The sequence below is a fragment of the Phodopus roborovskii genome, unplaced genomic scaffold, assembly GCF_943737965.1.
Source record: "Phodopus roborovskii unplaced genomic scaffold, PHOROB, whole genome shotgun sequence".
NCBI lineage: Eukaryota > Metazoa > Chordata > Mammalia > Rodentia > Cricetidae > Phodopus > Phodopus roborovskii.
The window spans coordinates 1-12,417 of record NW_026126689.1 but is presented as its reverse complement, the minus strand read 5'-3'; positions in this window follow the sequence as shown (position 1 = coordinate 12,417).

Here is a 12,417-nt window from a genome sequence, read left to right as displayed (position 1 = left end):
TGCCACGGTTTAATATCTGTCACCAGGAAGCCTGTCCCCATATCGTGCTGTGCTTCAATATGCCTAAAAGAAATGGCCCGGTGGTGTCAGACTCCGGAGGCTTGAACCGACAGGGACTGCGGAGGCCCGCTCAGACAGGGTTCCCTCTTGCTTCACTCTTATGGACACTCTGCGGGGCCGGGATTGCAGACAGCTCCCACTCCAGTCAAGTCTCCGTCTTGGGAGGGAGTCCCCGTGGGTGTTGGTTGTGGGGGCCCTCTAGCTGTGAAAGCATAGTTTCCCGGCTCCTGCCTCTGGACATGGGCTCAAGTCGAGGTGGTCCTGTGGCCGGCCCCAGGCCGCAGGCAGGCAGCCTTCCAGAAGGGGAGGAAAGGAAGGCAGAGCTGGTAGATGTTTTCCAGGCCACCTTTCTCCGAGCAGCAGCCCAAGAGCGAAGAGGCATGGAGATCTTCCTGCCTCCCTAGCCTACGCCCTCGCTCTGCCTTTCCTCTGTACTCCTCTTCTGCCCTCCACCATGTCCTGATACCTCGCCATCAGCTCTGCCTACCGCCGTGGGTCCCCCCACCACCCTCCAAGTCTCCGCGACCTCTTCTTCTGCTTCTTCGACTCTGTTCCTCTCTCTCTCTCTCTCTCTCTCTCTCTCTCTATATATATATATATATATATATATATATGTATGTATATATATCCAATTTGTTCTTTCCTTTTGCTTTTGCGTGCTTTGGATCTCTTGGAAGGCCTAGATACCTATTGTATTGACTGCCGTGCAACTTGCTGCAACACTGTGTAGGCCCAGCTGGCAGGCATGCAATTTCTTTCATTTCATGCCTCTACCTCCACCTGCCTGCAAAGATGACAGATAGGAGACCCCCTCCACCCACTCTGCATTTTTCTCTTTGTCAAATCACTCTGCCCATCCTGATCTCTTTCTCTCTGTCCCTGTCTCTCTCTCTCTCTCTCTCTCTCTCTCTCTCTCTCTCTGTGTGTGTGTGTGTGTGAGAGAGAGAGAGAGAGAGAGAGAGAGAGAGAGAGAGAGAGAGAGACTGTCTGTCTGCCTGCCTGTCTGTCTCTTTGCCTGTCTGCCTGTCTCTCGGTGAGTGGATTTCTGTGTGGGTGTCTGTCTGTCTCTCAGGCAGCATGTCTCTGTGTGTCTCTGCGTGTTGCCAACGCCTGTTTCCTCCTGACTCCCCTGGAAGTTCTGAGTCGTTTCTTGACAAAATGGTCATGCCAAGTCACCCAGGGTGTTGTCAGTCAGAGTCGGTGGTCGAGAGGCAGCTGAGATAGTGGTGTTGAGCAAAAGTAGTAGGCATGGTGCCAGGGATGGGTCGGCTAGAATAAGGGGCTCCGGGTGGCTGTGCTTCTCTGAAGACACGGGTTGGATAGAGGTGGGAGGAAATCGGCGAGTTGTGCTTGGGGGTTTGGGCTTGGGCCTTGTGCCCTTCGTTCGTTCGTTCGTTCGTTCGTTCGTTCGTTTTCCCTTCCCCCTGTTCCCACCCTGAGCAGCAGGCATGCCCTCACCTCCGGCTCCCGTGGCCGAGGCCGGAGAAGGTCCTGCGGATCATGGAGTGGGGAGAGTGAGCAGTGTCGTCCATGACATGTCACCGGGTGCTTGCCCTCCCGGCCGTCCCTAGCAGGGTGTCGAGGTCCATGGCACCCACCCGCCCACCCCCAAATTGGTCCTCGCACCAATGCTGCCTTGCAAGCACTACTGGACGCATGGGAAATGAGCTGAGCCAGGGTTGGGGAACTGGGTGCTCCCGCCGAGCCTCCGGGCTCCGTCGTCGAGGAGGCGTGGAGAAGTGTCAGGAGGGTGTGTCTGTCTGTGTCTTGTGAGGGCTTGAGCTCGGGGTGGGCTGAGGGCCGGTGGAGGAGAAGCGCGACCACAGTGCAGAGTTGAAAGCCTCGGTTCGGCTGTGGGTCAGTCCCCAGCGACAAAGGGCCGAGCTCGCTGTGCAGCCCTCGGGCTGCGGGGTTCGGGGCTGGTGCCTGGTGAGCCAATATCGCCGGGCGTCGGGCCGCCAAGTGAGTATGGACCGCGACAGGGCAGGAGCAGAAGGAGCAGCGAGCGAGTCGACGAGCGAGCGGGCTGGGTGGCAGAGGAGGGTTGGGGCCCGAGGGCTCTAGGAGGAGGAGGAGGAGGAGGAGAGGAGGAGGAGGAGAGTGAAGGGTTAGAGGCCAGAGGCAGAGGCAGAGGCAGAGGCAGAGGCAGAGGCAGAGGCAGAGGCAGAGGCAGAGGCAGAGGCAGAGGCAGAGGCAGAGGCAGAGGCAGAGGCAGAGGCAGAGGCAGAGGCAGAGGCAGAGAGTGGACAGGGGCGCTGGTGAGCGGTGCGTGTGGGTTCCCGGGCCGACCGCCAGGGGTCGCGCGCAATGAGAGAAGAAGAGTGGGCGCGGGGCGTCGGGCGTCGGGCGTGAGGGGTCGCGATGGGTGGGAGATAGGAGGCTGTGGTGCTGGCGGTGCGCGCGCGCGTGTGTGTGAGCGAAGTGCGAGAGGCGAGCGTTGTTGGTTGTGAGGAGGTGTTGTGTTGAGGGTGTCGTGTATGGCGAGTGCGGGTGGAGTGTCGGGATGTGAGAGCAGGGTGGGCGGGTGTCGGGGGTCGGTGGTGGTCGGGCGCCGTGGGGCTTGCGCGCGGGCAGGGGGCGTGTCGGTGAGGTGACGTCATTGGAGATGAGGTTGGAGTAGGTCCGTGAGGCGGCATCCACTCGCCGGTTGTGGTGGCGCACGCCGGTAGGATTTGCTGAAGGAGGCAGAGGCAGGAGGATCACGAGTTCGAGGCCAGCCTGGGCTACACATTTTTCCTTTGCTTTTTTCTCCCTTCTCTTCTTTTTCGCTCCTCGCCTCTCGCCTCTCGCTTCTCGCCTGCTACACTTTCCCATCTCTCCCGCCTGCGCTCCGCTTCTTTGCTCTGCCTTCTTCTTCGGCCCCTCTGCCCCTGCTTTCGCACACCCTTGCCCCTCACACATACAACACCCGCCCGCCCGCACAACACCAACCAACTCACGCTGCGCTCACACACAAGGCCTCTAACAAACACTTGCACAACCACCCACAACCTCCTCTCGCCTCGCTCGGGATACCACACCGTGCCCTTCAGCCCTTTCTCCATCGCCTTTCTCGCCTCCCTTTGCTCCACTAGCAACCGCTCTGCACACAGGCACCAGGGGACACGCCTTCCCCTCGCACTCACCCACCCACATGGCCTTCCTTTCCCTGGGCCTCCCTCCCTCGCTCCTACTTTCACAGAAAGGCCCCCTGCCCGGGCAGGGGGTGGGGGCGGCGGTGGGGGTGGCGTTGGGGCTCCTACCCGACGACGCCCATGTTCTCTTTGGCCCGGCCTGTCCTTTGGCCTTGCTTGGCCTTTGCTACTTCGGGCCTTTCGTTTACAACCCAGGCCTCCTCCTCCAACTTTTAGGAAACATCACACCCTCGCCTTAGTGGTGACTTCCTCGGTCATTCTTTGCTATCCATCGTAGCAGCAGCAGCAGCCGCAGCCGCAGCCGCAGCAGCTGGGGTGGTGGTAGTAATAGTGGTTGGTAGTAGTAGTTCTGGTAGGACTAACGATATTCGTAGTAATAGCAGTAGCAATACTAACGACGTTCTCGCGGGCCTACTACCGGGCAGGTACCTTGAGGCTTGCCCGGTCTGCCTTCAATGGGACGATTGTGACAGCAACCACGGGGAGTTGGTAGAATGGGAGGCCCTGTTCAAAGGAAGCACGCAGGGTGACCCAAAGGCAGCCTGAGTCCACCGCAGCTGAAGGGGATTGAGATAGGTGGCAAACCTCTACGTTTCCGGGTCCTTGGAATACCAACTCCACTCTGAGGTTCTGTTTGGTTGAATGAGTGAGTGAGTGAGTGACTGATTGATTTTGAAGTGTCCATCGACAGGTAAACACTTTGACTTGTGCTCCCGGTTGAATTGTGAGTTCAGCGGGTCACCGAGAGTCACTGCCAGTGCTGACAGGTGCAGAGACCATCGATGGAAAGAGAGAAGCCGGTTCTGTGTCTGTGGCTCTGTGCTGCTCATGCCCAGTGATGATTCCCTTGGGGGTTGTTCCTGGGCTCCATGGCCTTGAGGATTGCGTGCGTGCAGGGAGGGGTAGGCTTCAGGTCGGGATACCCCAGCCCGGACCACAGCAGGCTTCCACACTCCCTCTGAGGCGGGTCCTTGGCTTCATGTGCTCCATGATTTGGTCGTCCCGCTCCTGCTGTTCTTCAAGGAGCAGGGACACCTGTTTTTGTCGTTGGTGGTTTGGTTTGGTCTGGTCTGGTTTGGTTTAGGTTTAGGTTTTTTGTTACATTTCTTGTGCTGAGTGCATTTTCTTAGGCGGGCTTGGGGGAAGGTTGCTACTGCTGCTAGGTGGGATGGATGGAGGGCTGCCTGGATGGAAGCATATGCATGGGTGCATGGATGGATGGATTGGAGTGTGGGTGGATGAACTATGGATGGACGGACGGACTGATGTATGTATGTATGTATGTATGTATGTATGTATGTATGTATAGATGTATAGATGTATGGATATATGTATGTATAGATGTATAGATGGATGCATGGATGCATGGATGCATGGATCTATGGATGTATGTTTGGCTGGGTGGCTGAGTGGGATGGTGGGGGCGGAGATCAATGCATGATGGTTGGAAAGGGTAAAGGAGGATGCAGGGTCACAGCACGCAGCGTGTGGAAGACTCGAGGACCATGAGCTCACAGATGAGAACTAGAGAAGTGAGAAACCTTAAGCCACAAGGTAGGCTTGTCTCTTCAAGGGTAGGTTTGAGTACCGGTTTTGCCCCCAGAAGTCTGGAAATGGAGGTAGCTAATAACCAGGTGACCTGTGGTCTGTTTTGGCCCAGGCCAAACTTGAATAGCCCGGACTTTGGTGTTTATGCAAAGCCTTTGTCCTGAGCAGTGTTTCTCAGTCCACGGAACCCAACCTTCTGGGGAGATGTCCCCCTGTAGTTTACCGAGGCAGCCGAGCGGGCCACCACAGCCTCCTTCAGACACTTCTGTGCAACTCAGCCTCACTGTGAATTTCTGTGTTTTCTGGGGAACCTCAGGCGATCGTCCTCGTAAAGGGGTCGATCCACCCCCAAAGGGGGTCTTCTCGACCTCCAGGTTGAGTAGGCCGCCCTAGACGCGTGAGCATCGTTTCTCGGCCGAGAGAAGCCATCTTTACTTACAGCAGAGGCCTTATGGGAAGCAAGTCATGAGCTCTGTGGTCCACACGTGCCACGGTTTAATATCTGTCACCAGGAAGCCTGTCCCCATATCGTGCTGTGCTTCAATATGCCTAAAAGAAATGGCCCGGTGGTGTCAGACTCCGGAGGCTTGAACCGACAGGGACTGCGGAGGCCCGCTCAGACAGGGTTCCCTCTTGCTTCACTCTTATGGACACTCTGCGGGGCCGGGATTGCAGACAGCTCCCACTCCAGTCAAGTCTCCGTCTTGGGAGGGAGTCCCCGTGGGTGTTGGTTGTGGGGGCCCTCTAGCTGTGAAAGCATAGTTTCCCGGCTCCTGCCTCTGGACATGGGCTCAAGTCGAGGTGGTCCTGTGGCCGGCCCCAGGCCGCAGGCAGGCAGCCTTCCAGAAGGGGAGGAAAGGAAGGCAGAGCTGGTAGATGTTTTCCAGGCCACCTTTCTCCGAGCAGCAGCCCAAGAGCGAAGAGGCATGGAGATCTTCCTGCCTCCCTAGCCTACGCCCTCGCTCTGCCTTTCCTCTGTACTCCTCTTCTGCCCTCCACCATGTCCTGATACCTCGCCATCAGCTCTGCCTACCGCCGTGGGTCCCCCACCACCCTCCAAGTCTCCGCGACCTCTTCTTCTGCTTCTTCGACTCTGTTCCTCTCTCTCTCTCTCTCTCTCTCTCTCTCTCTCTATATATATATATATATATATATATATATCATATATATATATGTATATATATCCAATTTGTTCTTTCCTTTTGCTTTTGCGTGCTTTGGATCTCTTGGAAGGCCTAGATACCTATTGTATTGACTGCCGTGCAACTTGCTGCAACACTGTGTAGGCCCAGCTGGCAGGCATGCAATTTCTTTCATTTCATGCCTCTACCTCCACCTGCCTGCAAAGATGACAGATAGGAGACCCCCTCCACCCACTCTGCATTTTCTCTTTGTCAAATCACTCTGCCCATCCTGATCTCTTTCTCTCTGTCCCTGTCTCTCTCTCTCTCTCTCTCTCTCTGTGTGTGTGTGTGTGTGAGAGAGAGAGAGAGAGAGAGAGAGAGGAGAGAGAGAGAGAGACTGTCTGTCTGCCTGCCTGTCTGTCTCTTTGCCTGTCTGCCTGTCTCTCGGTGAGTGGATTTCTGTGTGGGTGTCTGTCTGTCTCTCAGGCAGCATGTCTCTGTGTGTCTCTGCGTGTTGCCAACGCCTGTTTCCTCCTGACTCCCCTGGAAGTTCTGAGTCGTTTCTTGACAAAATGGTCATGCCAAGTCACCCAGGGTGTTGTCAGTCAGAGTCGGTGGTCGAGAGGCAGCTGAGATAGTGGTGTTGAGCAAAAGTAGTAGGCATGGTGCCAGGGATGGGTCGGCTAGAATAAGGGGCTCCGGGTGGCTGTGCTTCTCTGAAGACACGGGTTGGATAGAGGTGGGAGGAAATCGGCGAGTTGTGCTTGGGGGTTTGGGCTTGGGCCTTGTGCCCTTCGTTCGTTCGTTCGTTCGTTCGTTCGTTCGTTCGTTCGTTCGTTCCCCTTCCCCCTGTTCCCACCCTGAGCAGCAGGCATGCCCTCACCTCCGGCTCCCGTGGCCGAGGCCGGAGAAGGTCCTGCGGATCATGGCGTGGGGAGAGTGAACAGTGTCGTCCATGACATGTCACCGGGTGCTTGCCCTCGGCCGTCCCTAGCAGGGTGTCGGGTCCATAGCACCCACGCCCCCACCCCACCAGTGGTCCTCGCACCAATGCTGCCTTGCAAGCACTACTGGACATAGAGGCACGGGCTGAGCCAGGGTTGGGGAACTGGGTGCTCCCGCCGAGCCTCCGGGCTCCGTCGTCGAGGAGGCGTGGAGAAGTGTCAGGTGTGTCTGTCTGTGTCTTGTGAGGGCTTGAGCTCCAGGGTGGGCTGAGGGCCGGTGGAGGAGAAGCGCGACCACAGTGCAGAGTTGAAAGCCTCGGTTCGGCTGCTGGGTCGAGTCCCCAGCAGCGAAGGGCCGAGCTCTGCAGCCCTCGGGCTGCAGGGTTCGGGCTGGTGCCTGGTGAGCCAATATCGCCGGGCGTCGGGCCTTAGGTGAGGTATGGACCGCGAAGGGCAGGAGCAGAAGGAGCAGCAGGCGAGTCGACGAGCGAGCGGGCTGGGTGGCAGAGGGTTGGGGCCAGAGTGGGCTCTAGGAGGAGGAGGAGGAGGAGGGAGGAGGAGAGAGTGGGGTTAGGGGAGGCCAGTGCCTGAGCGGCAGGACGGAGCGAGTGGCTGCAGAGGCAGAGGCAGAGGCAGAGGCAGAGGCAGAGGCAGAGGCAGGGGCAGAGGCAGAGGAGGGCAGGGGGCAGGAGGCAGAGGCAGGAGGCAGAGGCAGAGGCAGAGCCAGCGGGCAGAGGCAGAGGCAGGGAGAGGCAGAGGCAGAGGCAGAGCAGAGAGTGGACAGGGGCGCTGTGAGCGGTGCGTGTGGGTTCCCGGGCCGACCGCCAGGGGTCGCGCGCAATGAGAGAAGAAGAGTGGGCGCGGGGCGTCGGGCGTCGGGCGTGAGGGGGTCGCGATGGGTGGGAGATAGGAGGCTGTGGTGCTGGCGGTGCGCGCGCGCACAGTGTGTGGAGCGAAGTGCGAGAGGCGAGCGTTGTTGGTTGTGAGGAGGTGTTGTGTTGAGGGTGTCGTGTATGGCGAGTGCAGGTGAGTGTCGGGATGTGAGAGCAGGGGGTGGGCGGGTGTCGGGGGTCGGTGGTGGTCGGGCGCCGTGGGGCTTGCGCGCGGGCGGGGGCGTGTCGGTGAGGTGACGTCATTGGAGATGAGGTTGGAGTAGGTCCGTGAGGGCGGCATCCACTCGCCGGTTGTGGTGGCGCACGCCGGTAGGTTTGCTGAAGGAGGCAGAGGCAGGAGGATCACGAGTTCGAGGCAGCCTGGGCTACATTTTTTCCTTTTGCTTTTTTTCTCCCTTCTCTTCTTTTCGCTCCTGCGCCTCTGCCTCTCTGCCTCCTCTTGTCTCCCCACTCCCAGCCTCTCTCGCCTCTTGGCTCAACTCTTTGCTCACCGCTTCTTCTTCGGCCCCTCTGCCCCCTGCTTTCGCACACCCTTGCCCCTCACACATACAACACCCGCCCGCCCGCACAACACCAACCAACTCACGCTGCGCTCACACACAAGGCCTCTAACAAACACTTGCACAACCACCCACAACCTCCTCTCGCCTCGCTCGGGATACCACACCGTGCCCTTCAGCCCTTTCTCCATCGCCTTTCTCGCCTCCCTTTGCTCCGCCAGCAACCGCTCTGCACACAGGCACCAGGGGACACGCCTTCCCCTCACCCCGCTCACCCACCCACATGGCCTTCCTTTCCCTGGGCCTCCTCCCTCGCTCCTACTTTCACAGAAGGCCCCCTGCCCAGGCAGGGGGGTGGGGCAGCGGTGGGGGTGGCGTTGGGAGCTCCCTACCCGACGAGCGCCCATGTTCTCTTTGGCCCGGTTTGTCCTTTGGCCTTGCTTGGCCTTTTGCTACTTCGGGCCTTTTCGTTTACAACCCAGGCCTCCTCCTCCAACTTTTTAGGAAACATCACACCCTCACCTTAGTGGTGACTTCCTCGGTCATTCTTTGCTATCCATCGTAGCAGCAAGGTGCAGCCGCAGTGCTTCCGCAGCCGCAGCAGCTGGGGTGGTGGTAGTAATAGTGGTTGGTAGTAGCTAGTTCTGGTAGGACTAACGATATTCGTAGTAATAGCAGTAGCAATACTAACGGCCGTTCTCGTTTTCGGGCCTACTACCGGGCAGGTACCTTGAGGCTTGCCCGGTCTGCCTTCAATGGGACGATTGTGACAGCAACCACAAGGGAGTTGGTAGAATGGGAGGCCCTGTTCAAAGAGAGCTGCGCAGGGTGACCCAAAGGCAGCCTGAGTCACCGCAACTGAAGGGGATTGAGATAGGTGGCAAACCTCTACGTTTCTCGGGTCCTTGGAATACCAACTCCACTCTGAGGTTCTGTTTGGTTGAATGAGTGAGTGAGTGAGTGACTGATTGATTTTGAAGTGTCCATCGACAGGTAAACACTTTGACTTGTGCTCCCCGGTTGAATTTGAGTTCAGCGGGTCACCGGGAGTCACTGCCAGTGCTGACAGGTGCAGAGAGCCATCGATGGAAAGAAGCCGGTTCTGTGTCTGTGGCTCTGTGCTGCTCATGCCCAGTGATGATTCCCTTGGGGGTTGTTCCTGGGCTCCATGGCCTTGAGGATTGCGTGCGTGCAGGGAGGGGGGTAGGCTTCCAGGTCGGGATACCCCAGCCCGGACCACAGCAGGCTTCCACACTCCCTCTGAGGCGGGTCCTTGGCTTCATGTGCTCCATGATTTGGTCGTCCCGCTCCTGCTGTTCTTCAAGGAGCAGGGACACCTATTTTTGTCGTTGGTGGTTTGGTTTGGTCTGGTCTGGTTTGGTTTAGGTTTAGGTTTTTTTGTTACATTTCTTGTGCTGAGTGCATTTTCTTAGGCGGGCTTGGGGAAGGTTGCTACTGCTGCTAGGTGGGATGGATGGAGGGCTGCCTGGATGGAAGCATATGCATGGGTGCATGGATGGATGGATTGGAGTGTGGGTGGATAAACTATGGATGAATGGACGGACTGATGTATGTATGTATGTATGTATGTATTATGTATGTATGTATGTATAGGTATGATGTATGGATATATGTATGTATAGATGTATAGATGGATGCATGGATGCATGGATGCATGGATCGATGGATGTATGTTTGGCTGGGTGGCTGAGTGGGATGGTGGGGGGGCGGAGATCAATGCATGATGGTTGGAAAGGGTAAAGGAGGATGCAGGGGTCACAGCACGCAGCGTGTGGAGGACTCGAGGACCATGAGCTCACAGATGAGAACTAGAGAGTGAGAAACCTTAAGCCACAAGGTAGGCTTGTCTCTTCAGGGTAGGTTTGGGTACCGGTTTGCCCCCAGAAGTCTGGAAGTGGGGGTGGCTAATAACCAGGTGACCTGTGGTCTGTTTGGCCCAGGCCAAACTTGAATAGCCCGGACTTTGGTGTTTATGCAAAGCCTTTGTCCTGAGCAGTGTTTCTCAGTCCACGGAACCCAACCTTCTGGGGAGATGTCCCCCTGTAGTTTACCGAGGCAGCCGGCGGGCCACCACAGCCTCCTTCAGACACTTCTGTGCAAACTCAGCCTCACTGTGAATTTCTGCGTCTTTCTGGGGAACCTCAGGCGATCGTCCTCGTAAAGGGGTCGATCCACCCCCAAGGGGTCTTCTCGACCTCCAGGTTGAGTAGGCCGCCCTAGGCGCGTGAGCATCGTTTCTCGGCCGAGAGAAGCCATCTTTACTTACAGCAGAGGCCTTATGGGAGGCAAGTCAGAGCTCTCTTAGTTCCACACGTGCCACGGTTTAATATCTGTCACCAGGAAGCCTGTCCCCATATCGTGCTGTGCTTCAATATGCCTAAAAGAAATGGCCCGGTGGTGTCAGACTCCGGGGGGCAGGACTGACAGGGACTGCGGAGGCCCGCTCAGACAGGGTTCCCTCTTGCTTCACTCTTATGGACACTCAGCGGGGCCGGGATTGCAGACAGCTCCCACTCCAGTCAAGTCTCCGTCTTAGGAGGGAGTCCCCGTGGGTGTTGGTTGTGGGGGCCCTCTAGCACTGAAAACATAGTTTCCCGGCTCCTGCCTCTGGACATAGGCTCAAGTCAGGTGGTCCTGTGGCCGGCCCCAGGCCGCAGGCAGGCAGCCTTCCAGAAGGAGGGAAAGGAAGGCAGAGCTGGTAGATGTTTTCCAGGCCACCTTTCTCGAGCAGCAACCCAAGAGCGAAGAGGCATGGAGATCTTCCTGCCTCCCTAGCCTACGCCAGCCGCTCTGCCTTTCCTCACCGCACTCCTCTTCTGCCCTCCACCATGTCCTGATACCTCGCCATCAGCTCTGCCTACCGCCGTGGGTCCCCACCACCCTCCAAGTCTCTGCGACCTCTCTCTTCTAGCTGCTCGACTCTGTTCCTCACTCTCTCTCTCTCTCTCTCTCTCTCTCTCTCTCTGATAATATATATATACATATATATATATGTATATATATCCAATTTGTTCTTTCCTTGCTTTTGCGTGCTTTGGATCTCTTGGAAGGCCTAGATACCTATTATGTTGACTGCCGTGCAACTTGCTTCAACACTGTGTAGGCCCAGCTGGCAGGCATGCAATTTCTTTCATTTCATGCCTCTACCTCCACCTGCCTGCAAAAGATGACAAATGGGACCCCCTCCACCCACTCGCATTTTTCTCTTTGTCAAATCACTCTGCCCATCCTGATCTCTTTCTCTCTGTCCCTGTCTCTGTCCCTCTCTCTCTCTCTCTCTCTCTCGTGTGTGTGTGTGTGTGTGAGAGAGAGAGAGAGAGAGGGGAGAGGAGAGAGAGAGAAGGAGACTGTCTGTCTGCCTGCCTGTCTGTCTCTTTGCCTGTCTGCCTGTCTCTCGGTGAGTGGATTTCTGTGTGGGTGTCTGTCTGTCTCCAGGCAACATCTCTCTGTGTCTCTACGTGTTGCCAGCGCCTGTTTCCTCCTGGCTTCCCCTGGCAGTTCTGAGTCGTTTCTTGACAAAATGGTCATGCCAAGTCACCCAGGGTGTTGTGAGTCAGTCGGTGGTCGAGGGCAGCTGAATAGTGGTGTTGAGCAAAAGTAGTAGGCATGGTGCCAGGGATGGGTCGGGTAGAATAAGGGGCTCCGGGTGGCTGTGCTTCTCTGAAGACACGGGTTGGATAGAGGGGGGAGGGAAATCGGAGTTGTGCTTGGGGGTTTGGGCTTGGGCCTTGTGCCCGGCTCGTTCGTTCGTTCGTTCGTTCGTTCGTTTCCTTCCCCTGTTCCCACCCTGAGCAGCAGGCATGCCCTCACCTCCGGCTCCCGTGGCCGAGGCCGGAGAAGGTCCTACGGATCATGGAGTGGGGAGAGTGAGCAGTGTCGTCCATGACATGTCACCGGTGCTTGCCCTCCCGGCCGTCCCTAGCAGGGTGTCGAGGTCCATGGCACCCACCCGCCCACCCCAAATTGGTCCTCGCACCAATGCCTTGCAAAGCACTACTGGACGCATGGGAAATGAGCTGAGCCAGGGTTGGGAACTGGGTGCTCCCGCCGAGCCTCCGGGCTCCGTCGTCGAGGAGGCGTGGAGGCATGTCGGGAGGGTGTGTCTGTCTGTGTCTTGTGAGGCTTGAGCTCAGGGTGGGCTGAGGGCCGGTGGAGGAGAAGCGCGACCACAGTGCAGAGTTGAAAGCCTCGGT